The sequence below is a fragment of the Strix uralensis genome, chromosome 9 (genome assembly GCF_047716275.1).
Source record: "Strix uralensis isolate ZFMK-TIS-50842 chromosome 9, bStrUra1, whole genome shotgun sequence".
Lineage (NCBI taxonomy): Eukaryota > Metazoa > Chordata > Aves > Strigiformes > Strigidae > Strix > Strix uralensis.
Window position 1 is genome coordinate 15,338,944 of NC_133980.1, and position 13,909 is coordinate 15,352,852.

The 13,909-nt window shown below is 36.9% G+C and overlaps 1 protein-coding gene across 10 annotated transcripts in view; it reads left to right on the forward strand.

Annotated features, from left to right (window-relative positions):
- DLG1 (discs large MAGUK scaffold protein 1) overlaps nucleotides 1–13,909 on the forward strand; it is a 169,302-nt gene that overhangs the window by 34,907 nt on the left and 120,486 nt on the right. The gene's annotated exons all lie outside the window — the stretch shown is intronic.

Consider the following 13,909-nt stretch of genomic DNA (forward strand, 5'->3'; position numbering starts at 1 on the left):
CCAAACCACCTTTCTGCTGCTATTTGTATTTAAGTTTGATAATAACTGTAGCTCAAGAAGGCAAAGGTAGGACTATCTCATTACATGAAACTTTTTTTATCTGCTGCTTTCATCTTCCTTCAATCTAAGAAAACAGCTAGGGAATACTGGAGTTGTTTAAATTGAAGTTTGACTCTATGCTGTAAAAAATTTCAGTGAAGATGAGGAGGAGTGGTTAACTTAGTGACCAATTACTAATAAATGCATCTTAAAATCTGTTTGTAGAAAACTTTCTGGAAACAAGCATCATCTTTTGTATGGTGAGAAATGCATCAATTTTTCTATTTCCTCACTTCCTAATAGGTGGTTTACAGGATTGGATGTACACAGCTGGTTTTATGCAAGTAACTGGAATTCAGGTGACTGGAGAGAAGTTTGAGGTTGTGCTAGAAGCAGTGTGGTCTTTATAACTCCATTCCTGATCTTACTTTGATTGTGACAATGTTAACACTGTTTTATACAGTGTTACATATGCGCCACTCAAAATTATACATACACAGCTGGAAGTACTATTAGAGAAGCCGGAACAGCTTGTCTTGACACGGTGGGGAATATGTTTCCAAAATTGAAAGATGGCAATGACTTTTCAAACGAGACAATGTTGAAATGGGAACGATAAGAGTTAAGCCAAAATAAATTAAAGCTGGAAATCAAAAGGTTCCCTGCTGCTAAAGTAATTGGTTCAATAAAAGCCTTTTATAACAATAAAGTAGATAAAACAAGCTTGTTATGATGTAGCTGGATGATTTTAAAGATCATATTAAGTTTTTTTTTTTTATTAAAGGTTTAGGTTGTTTGAGACACCTAGCAGAAAAATCTATCTCATGGTGCATAATTTTGAAGGAAAATCATCAGATTGGTTTGGATCCAAAAATGAGGATTGTTAGTTATCTAAAATATATGCGCTGTTTAGCTTATTCTAATGTAACTCTCCTGTCAAAAGGATTGTAAAAGTATATGTCTGATAATGTTAAACAGGTAAATTAATTTCAGAATAGGATTGTTTCAACTTTTTAAGTACTCATAATCCCCAAACCTTTACTTTTTCTCCTATTGTTTCTTCATGTATTCATTCAGAGAATAAAATCAAAATGAGTTTTTGTGCATCAGGTCAGTGCACTGCAGTTTATAAACAGCATGTTGGAACAGCGTTGTAGCAGTTTGTAACTATAATGAAGGAAGTGAAAAAACTGTGTCAGAATCAACTTGTATTTTCTCTGGTTTTGTCTTTGCTTCAATTCTGAGACTTGGATATCGTAGTGGATTTTCTTGGTTTGTCTTTGTAGGATGTGAAGTGTATTTCTATAAAATGAAGACCTTGGAAAAAGGAATATAAAACAGGAATATAATTTACTACAAATTCTTGTGTTTCACATCCTTACCTTTAAATGCTGCTATTAGCAAGCAGAGAAACTCTTTCGAGTGGAAATGGAGAAATGCTGCCCTCTACTGCTTATAAAGGGTTTTTCTCAGATTAACAAAAGCAGGATAATGCGGGTATCTACACTGTCGAGAAGTTGGCAAGGCTTTTTCAGCCCTCCGAGACTTGAAATATGTGAGAAGGTCCTTTTGAAAGGTAGAGGAGGTCCCAGAATTGTAGTATTAGCTTACAGGTTACAGGGCTAGCATTAAGTTGTTGGTTTGATCATGAAGCTGTAAAATCTTTGTTGATGTTATTGTATTTTTTTTGATTCCTACATTATTTTGGAATTCCTGTATACAGTTAATATCCTTCCATATCCACTATAAAAATATGCATGTGGTAATTGTTGATAAAACTGGATTATCCCAGCCCTCATTAACTTCGGTAATGATTTCTTGTAATATGAGAACTGGCAACAGTAAACTATTTTTGGTTTGGTGATCTGTTTTTTCTATGAAATGTTTTAAAGGGCTTTTGCAAACTCTGGCAAGTACTGTTTCTATCCTTTTCCTTTCTTAATTTAAACTTGTGTGTCCTCAGCAACCCAAGTACTATGAAAATGTCTTCAACTCTGTATGATGACTTCCCTTATAGCCTCAAATAAAGATACTAGAAATCTGAAAGTTTTCTGACCTGCCTTTTGTAGACACTACAGTGCACAAATGCGTTAAAACTTATGTAATTTTCTTTCCCTTACCCTTTTCTCTTTTTGTTGTTCCTGTTTGTCATTGTATTAGCATCTCTTTAACCAATACTTAAATGCCCAGTGGAAGCCTTGAGTTGATCCAAGTCTCTGATGTGCTGCCAGTAGTAGGTGATGCAAATTGAATCCTTCAGAGTACAAATACTCTTTTTAAAACTGAAGCACTGTCAAATACAGTGAATCAAGAGTGCAGTGAGAATTAATTCGCAAGGGTCTTTCCTATCTTGAACTTCCTGCTCTGAGTGTGCAGTTGCCCATAATGTATGTAGCAATAATTATGCCTTGGTTAACCCCTTCTGTTTTCTTCATGCTGGACTGTTCTCCAGAAACCACTGATGTATCCCATCTTTTTCATGTGTAGCAACACTTTTCCTCCGCTTTATTGCTTCCTGTTGGTTTAGTTCAGTTGTACCTTGTGTTAGTTTTGGACAATGTGTAACAATTTGCAGAAATGAAGTCACAGCTGCTTTCACAACAGATAGCTTCTACAGGTTTAAAATATGCTTCAAACAAACTACTTTTTTCTAAGATGCACTGGTTTAGTTGACAGAGTCCTTCTCACATCTTGGCTTTCATGCTTTTGCTCAAGTGCCAAGCATTAATAAGACCACTTTGACTAGAGTTGAAAATATAGTTTGAAAAGAAAATTATAGCACTCTACTGGACATGGATTTTCCAGGTTCAAAGATGCTCTTCAAAGATTTTTCTTTTTTCTTTCTTTAAACCTCTTACCTGAAATAAGGAGAGTATCTATGGATTCTTTGATTGCCTCACGCAGCCTCTTCTCAGTGGTGGAAGTGAAGGGAACTGGTTTGCTTTGTTGTGACCTGACTGCTTTATTGATGGATCAGATTGTGATGCTGTGGGGAGAAAGCAAGATAACTCTTCTGCTTCCTAAGTAAAGTGTCTGTACTCCTATCAAAAATACCTTCTCTGTTAGGTTAGTGTGAGACACGGTTCATATGTACTCCTTGAAGTCACCTACAGATAGATATCATCTCTGGTTAATGATTAAAAAGGAATTTTTCTGACAAAATAACAATAATGCAAAATTCATTTCTTCTACACAGTTGGTTCACTGAAACTGAGGAGAGTATAATGTATGGAAAAACATGTATAAGATGAGACCAATATTTTCATGTAGCCTAGGATTCTGTTTCTGAGTGTGACTGGTAATTCATCTTAAGAAAAACATTGTAAGTAATGGACAAGTGTCCGCTTCAGCTGCTGTCCTACTCCAGCAGGCACCATCTTAAAGATTTCCTGAGAGTGATTACATTTGTACATTTTTATTAGACCTTGATTTACATTTATCTACTATTTTGTAGTTTCCTTTTGAACATTTGATGTCCTTGACAATGATTTCTACAGTAGTTTCTTCTGTTTACTTTAAAACACCTGCTGGATAATTTAATTGTCTGCTAATGCCTGTGTTGTCTTAAATAGTAATTGCTTTTTATATGCCTTTTCTATGCCATTCATCTTAAAGATCTCATATCATGTTCCCATGCTCAGCTGCTTGCTTTATAAGGTGAAGTGCTTTGTCAGTTTAATCTCAAATAGAAGACACTGAGTATCTTTATCCTTGCTGTTATTCTCTGTACTTTTTTGATCTTTTTGTTGCTGCTTTTCTCAGATGAGATGATCAGAAATGTTTTCAATAGGCAAGATTTGTGAACACCTTAAAATTACACAGAGAAGTAATTCTTCCTGGTTTTCTCCAAGTTTCTGTTTTGAAGATTGGAACTCAATTGTTTTGAGCTAATAGCTTTCCTCCACTTAGAGGAGTTTTTAAACCACCAACTTTTTACTTAAGGTACTATTTTCTAGGTGTGTTTCTAGGTAACAGAGGGGAGAGGGAAGGAGAGAATGACCTACATTTGCTATAACATGCTGTTGCATTCACTCAGGTACTTGGGTTCTAACTCTGAAGTAATTCCAAAGCTGAAGTAGGGCACTATTTTCTGTAGCAAGGTACTGCATCTTGCTAAAACATACTAAGAATAAATAGTCACTTTTGAAGAGTTGTGCAATTAGTTTGCCAACAGCTGCTGGTGTTTCTTAAGGACTGGTGTGTGCGTGTGTGTTGCCCTAGATTCCTGCTGAAGTACTGTGGTTTAGAAACATGTTTTAATACGCAGAGGCTCTAGGGTTGATAAGTAGGATTGATTTTTTATGATCAATATTTCGAAACTTTGCTTCATAAACTATGGATACAAATCTAAACCAAAGTTAAGTTTGATTTAAGCTGCTTATGTTGCAAATGTTTAATAAGCTTAAAAACTATGATTTAATATTTGTATGCTTTAATAGTTGTGAGTTAATAGTAAACAAATGTTGCCTGTTTCTGAAGACTGCTTCCAGCAGTAGACCTCATTGTCAGTTGAAGTACCTACTGTTATGTTTTTGCTCTAGTAAGGGGTGTTCCTTGTGCCTTCTCTCAAATGATGAAGTTTTGGAGGAAGGGAGAAGCATTAGTAAGTGAAATATAACTAAGGTGGACTGGAGTAAGTGTGGTCAGGGTAATGATTAGCACTTGGTAATAATAAAGTATGTAAAGCATGACTGTTTGAATTCTTGGCAAAGTTTGGCTTTAATCTGACAGCGATTTTTACTGTGAGAAAAAGCGTTTTAACTTGTGTTAGCTAGCATTAAGGTAATTCAACCTGCTATAGGAAAATACAGTTTCAGATTCCTTTGTGGAGCTCAAGTTCAGTTTCAGTAACAGTCCCCACACTTCTCACTTAAGATGTTCTGTCATGGTGATAAGGTTGTAACTTGCCTCTTCAGTTTTTAAAAGGCATAACACCACCCCCACCCCCCAACCCTTTTTTCAGCTTGCTAATTACTTATTTCGTCCTTATTTGCAAGTTCTGAGAGTGTTACTGCACTGGCTACCATATTAATGACCACTGCATAAGAGACTGAATCTGCTAAGAACAGCAGAAATACTTGGAAAAATACAGAGAGAATTGACACTCACTTTTTAGCAGTATTTGCTCTACCCTAAAGTGCCTGCAGCTTGCGCTGTCCCCCATAACTATTAGATGCTTCTTAGTACAGCTGTTATTCCCAGTAGTAGTGCATGGGTTTTGTTTTATCCTTGCTGCAGAACTTGGCACATCTTGTTGAGCTTCATGAACTGCGTTCTGACTCAGTCCTCCAGGTCACAGAAGTCCATGTTAAGGTCCTTCAATTTCTTGTATTAGCCAGTTTAACTAGTGGAGTGTCACCTGTCAGTTTGCTTTGGGTGTGCTGTGTGTCATCATGCCAGCAACTAGTGAAAATGTTGAGCAATATGGGCCCCAGTATCTGTCCTGGGGGTGCTCTGCTTGTTACAGCTGCTAGCTGGGTATCATGCTATCAGTTGTTTTCTGAGCTGGGTGGTCCATCAAATTTTCAGTCCATGTAACAGTCTGTTTATCCTGCCTGTGAGTCCTTAACTTCTAGATGAGAAAGTTCCAAGAGGCTGTGTCAGAAGCTTTTCAAAGCTTTGGTCTCTGCCTGTCTGTCTGTTCTGTCTTTTCTTGCAACTCTCCCCTTTGCCTTTTAGTTTCCCAGAAAATGGCAGGAGGGTCAGTGGCCTGCAGTCAATAAGTCTTCCTTCCTGAGAACAGATGTTCTCAGTTAATAATGAAGTGTAAATTGCCAGTATCCTTCCATCTGGATTGAGATGGCAATGTTAGTCCCTTCCTGTAAGAGGCTTTGCATTTTAAAATGGAGAAAGTGATGGAGTCGCACTGAATTGAAACTGTAGGCTAGCAAATTATTTTATCTGTTGGAGTCAAATAGTAGCATTATGGGTCTTTTTCCTTTTAGAGGAAGGAGTCATCTCTTTTTTGAAATGTTCAAATCTATTAGAATGACAGAAGAAATATACTATGGGAATTTCCCCTTTAAGCATTGAACCAACTTTTTGTATGAAAAAGTCTTTTTGAAAATAGTTGTTTCTTATAGAACCTAGTGACAGTCCTCTGTTTACTCAGAAGTGTATGGCAGATACTTGAGCATCAACAGAACAGTATTGCTGTCTAGATTGTGTCCTGTTCTCAGCAAACTATTTTATCATTGAGACGTGATCTGTTTTTCCTGCTTTTAAAGCAGTGGGACTGGAGGACTGATTTGTGTTTGTCTCTAGGAACAACCTTCTCGCTGTCTGCAGTGGGGGGGAAAAAAGAAACGCAGTTATTAGCACTGTGGAAGCACTTCATCTCCGCTGGCTATGAGAGGCTCTTAGCCTTTACTCTGTTGGTGCTACATCAAAGCAGTAGAGCAGAAACACATCAAATTGCAGTCTTTTTTTGATGTTGTGTTAAGGAAGCATGAATGGCTATTGAAATGAATCTGGAGTAGTGTGAGGCTTCACCAGATAAAAGGCATTTTATTAGTATTATTAGCATATTTTCTCTCCCTCATTTTCACTTGTTTTTTTATCTGTATGCTGTTATTTTTCCATGGGAGTCACAGACGCTTGATGAACACTTTTGAGAGTTACTCAGCAGCAGAGCTACTTTTCTTGGCTACATTGCATGGTCCATTTAAAAGGTATTCCACTACTGAAAATTGCTGCTCTAAAAGGAGCTCTTTCAAAAAGATAGGATGGGATGACTCAGATTCTGAACAGTCCTTCAATAGCTGAAGGATCTTCATATGTTAGCCATTCTGGAATAAACCTCAAAGATGTTGCTTCTCTTTCCTCCCATTGCCTTTCCCTCCAATAGTTCTTCCATGACAGGGTGAATCAAACAGGACTTCTGTCTCAGCACAATAGATGCTTAAGGAGAACGATGTTTAGGAGGATGTGCTTAGCCTAGTCAGCCTGCATCCTATAGGGAACAACCCAGAGGGATAAATTAGATCCTTGCTCCAGCCTGGTCTTGACACTGGGGAGGGCAGTCCCAGCTAATCACATCATGCTGGATTAAATCTCTCCCACTGAGTATAGCCCTGCAAGTATAACCTGGCTTGGCTAATAATCTTTATCAGCTGATTTTAGAGTCTATCTGCTTCAAATACTAGCAAGGTAGAAGCTTTGAGGGTGTGAGGTGATGAGACAAGGGTGTAAAGCTTTTGGGTCTTTCAGGTCTGTTAAGTAATTGGGCTTTTATAGGTTATCAGTTTTATCTTTGGGATTCAGTGTCTATTTACTAGAAATCTTTTTGAGGTTTGGATGGAACTATTTAGGACTAAATACATATCCTTTTTTTCTCTTGTGGACAGATGGGAGCAACACATCAAAGGCAACTTTAGATTAATCACATACTTTTATTCTAAGAGTGATTTCAGCAATGGTTTTTGAATACAGAGATCTCAGTTCTTAATTTTAAAGGACTTTTCAGGTCAGACTGGTACTGGTTTGGCTGGGATGGAGTTAATTTTTTTTCACAGCAGTCCATATGGTGCTGTGTTTTAGATTGTGACAAACTGTCCATTAACACACCAATGTTGTAGCTGTTGCTGAATAGTGCTCACACAGTGTCAAGGCCTCCTCTGTTTCTCACTCTACTGCCCTAGCAAGTAGGCTGGGGCTGGGCAAGAGGTTGTGAGGGGACACAGCTGGAGCACCTGCCCCATACTGACCGAAAAAATACTCCATCTTTTTTAACATCATACTCAGCAATAAAACTGGGGGGAAGTCTTTCCAAAGTAGCTGGTGCTCAGGTTGGCCATGGGTCTGCTGGTGGGAGGTGATCTGTGATCTGGCTTGTATCACTTGTATGTGTGGTTGGTTGTTTTCCCTTCACTTACTTATCTCAACCTATGAGGTTTCTCCCCTTGCTTTTGCCTTTCTGATTCTCTCCCTCATCCCTCTGGCAGGGAGTGAGTGAGTTACTGAGTGGGTATGTACCTGCTATCCAGGATCAACCTACCACAGACTGTTCGTAGACATGTTAAAAATGTTTGAAGTAATGTACTACTGTTTGATTTTGGGGGTTTCCTAGTTGAGTTGTATTCTAATCACAATACTTTCTATTCAGAATACAGTCACCTTTTTTTTTTTTTTTTTCCCCTCAGAGATGTTACCAGTATAATGAAATTAATTTTTTGCTGTGAATTGTAACAGGAGGTCAGGTAGGCTTCAGTCTGTTGCATTTACGTCATCTTCAGTGGATCAAACTTGGAAGTGTTGCAGAAGGAACCATTTATTTTCAGTCCTTTCTTAATCTGTTTTGAGAACGTTCTCCTGCTTTTGGTGGTTTCCAGTTAGGAAAAAGTAACATTGGATTTTGGATTTCATAGTAGTCATACTAGCCAGTTCTGCAGCCTCTCTAATTCTCAGGAACTTCTTGTGTGGAAACTAAAGATGTAAAGGCATGTTCCAGTAGTGCTAAAATACTTTCAAAGCATCAGAAGAAGGGGAAGAGATTCTACTCTGGACCTTTTTAATTCCAAAACATGAAATGGTCTCATACCTGCCTTACAGAGTGTGACTTCCTATGACTTTTTCTCAAGGTGTGCTACCATTTTAATCTACTATAAACCATTTTAGTATACTTCCCCCCCCTTAACATCTTTCTTGTTACATAAATTCTGCCTTTTGTTGCTTAGGCAGCCTTATTCCCTCCCTGCTCCCCCTTCCTTTGGTGGGGATTTTGTGATATTTATTCCCTTGCCTGCTACCTACTTCTAAGAAACTTGCAAATGATTGATATCCTCAGAGACCTCTATCCCTCCAATTATTTTGGCTGAAGTGAACCTATAGTGTTGGAATTACTAAGAGGCAGGGGCTGACAGATGAATGTTATGATTAAGTATCTTTGAAACCACATGTCCAATGCTATAGGACCTTTGGTGGTAATAGTCAGAAAGGTCTGTTTTTATGAAGTTTTGCTTCTGAACACTTTTTAGTCTGTCATGATTTTGCAGCTCGTATTTTGAAGCCTGATTATTTATGCATATAGAGAACATCATAACACAGACACCTCTGGGTTTTTTTCTCTGACAAGGCATTATATTTTCCTCCTCTGTTTTGGACTGAAGAGAACTCCAAATGTAAGTTTATAAATACCCATAAGGATGGTCACTCAGGAAGGAAAACATTCTTGTCTGGTTTTTGGCTTGACTTATTGAGGCTTATGAAGGACCTCATAGGAGTCATGTCCCAAATCTGTCTTATACATAACAATTTAAGAGTTGGAGTAAACTAGGAGAAAAATCACAAACACCCACTGAAAAGTTTCTATTCATAGGACCTGTTCTGGGCTTAAATGCCATTGCAGGGCAAGTTTTAAAAAAATGCAACTATTCATCAAAATCCTCTTTCCAAAGTAACATTTCACCTTCCTTCTGAAATAATGGGGATGTGGTATTCTTCAAAATTTTGGCAACTTAAGACATGGACAGCTGTATTCACAATATATGACAATATATTTACAAAAACCAGAAAATATTTTTCTGTTGTTGATGTTAAAACAATAGAAAGGATTCTCACTGTTTGAGAGTTTGGTGATGATTATTTTCAGTATGTATGGGTCAGTGGGCACTGCAAGTTTTCTATTTGAGAGTATTAAGCTTCTTGAGAAGGGCAGATGTACATCAGTGTTCTGAACTGGAGGTGTAACAGTGGCTGCTGGTTTAACTCCTGAAAACATGTTTACCTGCCAAGCTCACAAAAAGGTGCTTCTAAGATATGGATACCTGTTAAAAATACCCTTTAGAAGGGGAAACTTTGGCTTACAGTGTTTTCTGTAAATAAATCCATTTGTCTGAGAGTACTGTGCAAATGTTTTTTTTTTTTTTTTTTTTTCTTCCTGGCAATTTAGGAGCATGCAGGAACAAGCAGTACATTTTTTGGCTGCTTTCTCAAAATTGGCTGGGATGGTCATCTGATATTTCAGGAAGCAAGAACTGCAAAACCAGAGAGCTTCATGGATGCTGATGGATGCAGTTTTTACGAGACATCAGTAGTTACGAAACTAGTGGTCAAATTTCATTTATGTTACAGAAAATGCTTATAAAATTACTACTCCTTGAGTAAGGAATTGTTACAGCCATTACATTAGAGCTCTATGTTAGTATGAGGTAGTCTTAAACCAGTATCTAGGCTTCTTTAAAGAGACTAATTCTGGAATTCTGTGTGTCTTTCCAAGACCACACAGACTAAGATCATGCAGAGCAGAGGCTAAAATAAGTTCATTAGATTTAAATAATTCTGATGCTGACAAGCATCTTTTTTTTTTTTTTTTTTTTTTTTTAAATTGTATTAAGTATCCTGGAAGTATACGAGTTCAGGCTTCTGGGGAAGAGGGACCCAAACTAGAGTCCTACCAGCTTGACAGGTGCCTGCAGTGATACTTAAGGGACATGTTCTGTCTGAAGAAATACGAAGGTTAGTATAGCTTTTTCCCTTTTGGTTTGGCAGTCTGAACAGTTGGTACATTTGTCAAGTTAGATCTTCACTTGTTTCATTAAAAACTCCAGGTCTTACTGCTTCTGAGATTGCTGTTTCCTAACCTGTGTTGTATTGAGAGACACATGGATCGATGAAACGGGTACTATGCGTGTTCAATCAAGAATAGTTGGCAAGTGCTGAACAGAAGCATTAAGTTTCTGTAAGCATAGTGTGGTTTTCTGATGCTGTTGTAAGTCTTGTTTCCCTCTGATATTTGTACTGCTCAGGGAGATTTGGAAGTAGGAGCTTTCTTATGATAATAACAAAATTAGTCTAGCTCACTAATTAAAAAGACCTTAATGCTGTTGATATTTTTATTGTGCACATGGGAGCCATGCGTAAAGATGGGTTGTTGCTAAGTAAACATTCAAACAGAACTTGAAATAAAGGCAATTCATTTTATGTAATGTTTTCATAAGGATGAAACTAGTCACTTACTGGTAACACTTTTGAGTACATGTGATTTTTAAAAAGTTTTGAATTGGTTTCTTTAGATTGTTCTGTTTAAAACTGTCATTTTAACATTTGTATAATGTCAGGTAGAAGCATCCTGTGCAAGAAGAAAATTTAGGTTTTTGTTTTTCTGTGTTCAGTGAATGCTGATGTGATCTTAAGTATATGGCAGCATTCGATGAAGTCCTGGCAACTGTATGTATCTTGCAGTTTCCCAGTTTACAAATTGTTGCTTTGTATGATCAGCATGGAAATGGGGATCTGACTGCAGGAGCTTAAGCTTGTATGTGATAACACAAGGTACAGACTGATAAATTGGGAGGGAGTATTGATAGATCATTAAGGAGTTAAGGCCATATTCTTCTTATCAACAGCTTGGTCATTGTGTTGATAGATTGGTTTTTGTTTTTCAAATGTTAATCCAACCTTCAATTTGAATCAGAGCAGTAGTGAAATAAGTGGGGATATATGTCTCTTTAGAGCTCAAAAGTAGTTTTCCAAATATTCTGTTCCATAAGTTTCTCCTTATGATAATATACTGTATGTTCATATTTCAGAGAGCTTTATGTTCACAACTGTATTTAAAAAGCCTTTGAGTACAAATAATTGTTTTGAACAAGTAAAACCTTCATTACAGGTAAATCTCTGGATTTCATCAGCAAAATATGTAAGAATGCATTTTAATTTTACAAGTTTAAATATTGTATTTTGAAGCTCATGGGCAGCAAGATGTGTAAAAAGTTCCATGTTTGTATAAAGATCAAGACAATTTTGCAGTGTAACCAATTTATTTGTTTACAGCCACAAATATATGGCTGAAAGATTTGGATGTTTTATGTAGTCTTCATCAACAATGTCTATAGATGTCATTGCCTGAAGTTATTTAAGCTTTTTCTTCTTTATTGTATCTTTCTGATGGAATCCTTTGTAGATGTGTAGACTATATCTTCCTCTTATTGATTCTTCTATGCCCATGGCACATTAGAACTTATATTTTCTGCATCACAAAAAGCTATTTCTGCAACATTCAAGGACTGCTTGGCTTTTGGCTCTTTGACTTTATTTGTTGTCATGAAATTGCCATGCATTTGACTGTATTATTTCAGTGAGAAATTATATTATTACAATGCGATTAGAGGTGTGAAAGTAAGATAGATTGTTGATCTGTGGTGCATAGAAAAGGTTGTTTTGTGGGATAGGAACATTCTTGTGTTTGGCAAGAGATGGGACTCTGTTTTGCTTTCCCTTGTGCATTTTTTTTCTTTTTCCTGTGTGGTGTTTAAGTATGTGTTCAGTTGTGCTCTGCCCTATTTCTTCAGACAAGAGACTGTGTACTGTAACACTGACTGGGGGTCAGCTAAAGGAAAACGAAGGGGTTTTTAGGTTCTTCCACCATTCTGTTATACTTAGAGCTACCCTTGGGTTTGAATGTTCTCGCAAGAAAAACCTAACCTAACTTAGCTAAACAAAGAAGGTGTATTCTTCTTTTCTTATTTGTGGGTTGTTTTGTTGTTTTTTTTTTTTTTTTTTTAATAGTCTTTGATGATTAAGCAGAATGTTAGAGATTTTTCTTTGGTCCTGCCCCTAATGCTGTACTTGCATGCAGAAGATGACCTACTGTTGCAAATGATGTCTAAGGCTATTTGGTGAAAAATTGTAGGTCATGGCACACGGTGGAAAGAAAAAACTATGCTTATTAGTATGGAAATGCTGTCATCTGTAGTCCTTGGATATTCTACCAAGAAAGAGGTCCTCATGCAAATGAAGTTTATTTTGAGGTTTACTGTGGGCTGAGTTACACATTTTTCTCCAGACATCTTGCCTTAGTTTTGGTTTCATCAATCTGCACATTTATATCCAGATGACTGTCTCAGTATAATTCATGAAGTTACCCATTTCTGAGCTGTAAGTGTGGATGCCAATTTTACACTACATTAAACTTGCTACCTCAAGGGGTGCTTGTCAGGTAAACCAAAGGAAGTAAAAGGGAGATGATGGAAGACTGCTACAGGTCTAAACTTAAGTGAACAGTCATATCCTAAAGAGGGGAGATCTAACAAGATTTCTCTGGAAGTATTAAATGCTTTTTTGCAATACTGTTCAGTACAATTAAAAATAGAAGTGATGGCTAACATTTCATTGGAGCTTTTTGCGAAGGTTTGTTAGTTTATGGTCTAAGGCATAGATGAGGGCAGAGAAATCACAGAGAATGTGTTTTTGATCAAATTCTGTAATGCAATTTATTAAAATCTATAAATACATAAAAGTCTGCAGGGACCCCTGTACTTCTTGAAAAAAGGAAATAAAGTTTGAATCCTTATAGGACTTGATTAAAAAAAAAAAACCACATGAAAAATCCCCAACAAATAATTTTAAAAATAATTTCATGTCTTAAACTTGTTAGCACACAACAAAGGAAAACAAATTTTGAGACCATGTATTTATTCCAGTTCTAAGGAAAAAAGCTTTTTTTCTTCAAACTGTGTTGTTAAAGTGTTCACATGTACAGTTGCCTGAAATGCTCTACTGAGGCTCCTCATAACTAAATTGATGCATAGTCCAGATTATTCATCATTTTCTAGAGATAACTGGGGAAACAATAGCAGCTTCCGATTTCATTGTGTGTTGAAGTTGGAGAATATTCATTTATTTCTGTAGCTGTTTATTGCTTTTGGTGGACCATTAGGAGTTTTACTCAGCAGTTAAAGAACATTTCTTTTAACGTGTCAAATAACCTTGAATTTTTAATGTTAGAAAATGAGGATTAAATATCCCATAGCCATTCATTTTGTGGTCTGCTGACACTTCCTTGAAAAAGCTAGTGTAAAGTGCAGATCAGCAAATTCCCTGCTGTTAAGCTTACAACTTCCCTGGGTTTATAATTATGCACAGCTGATTT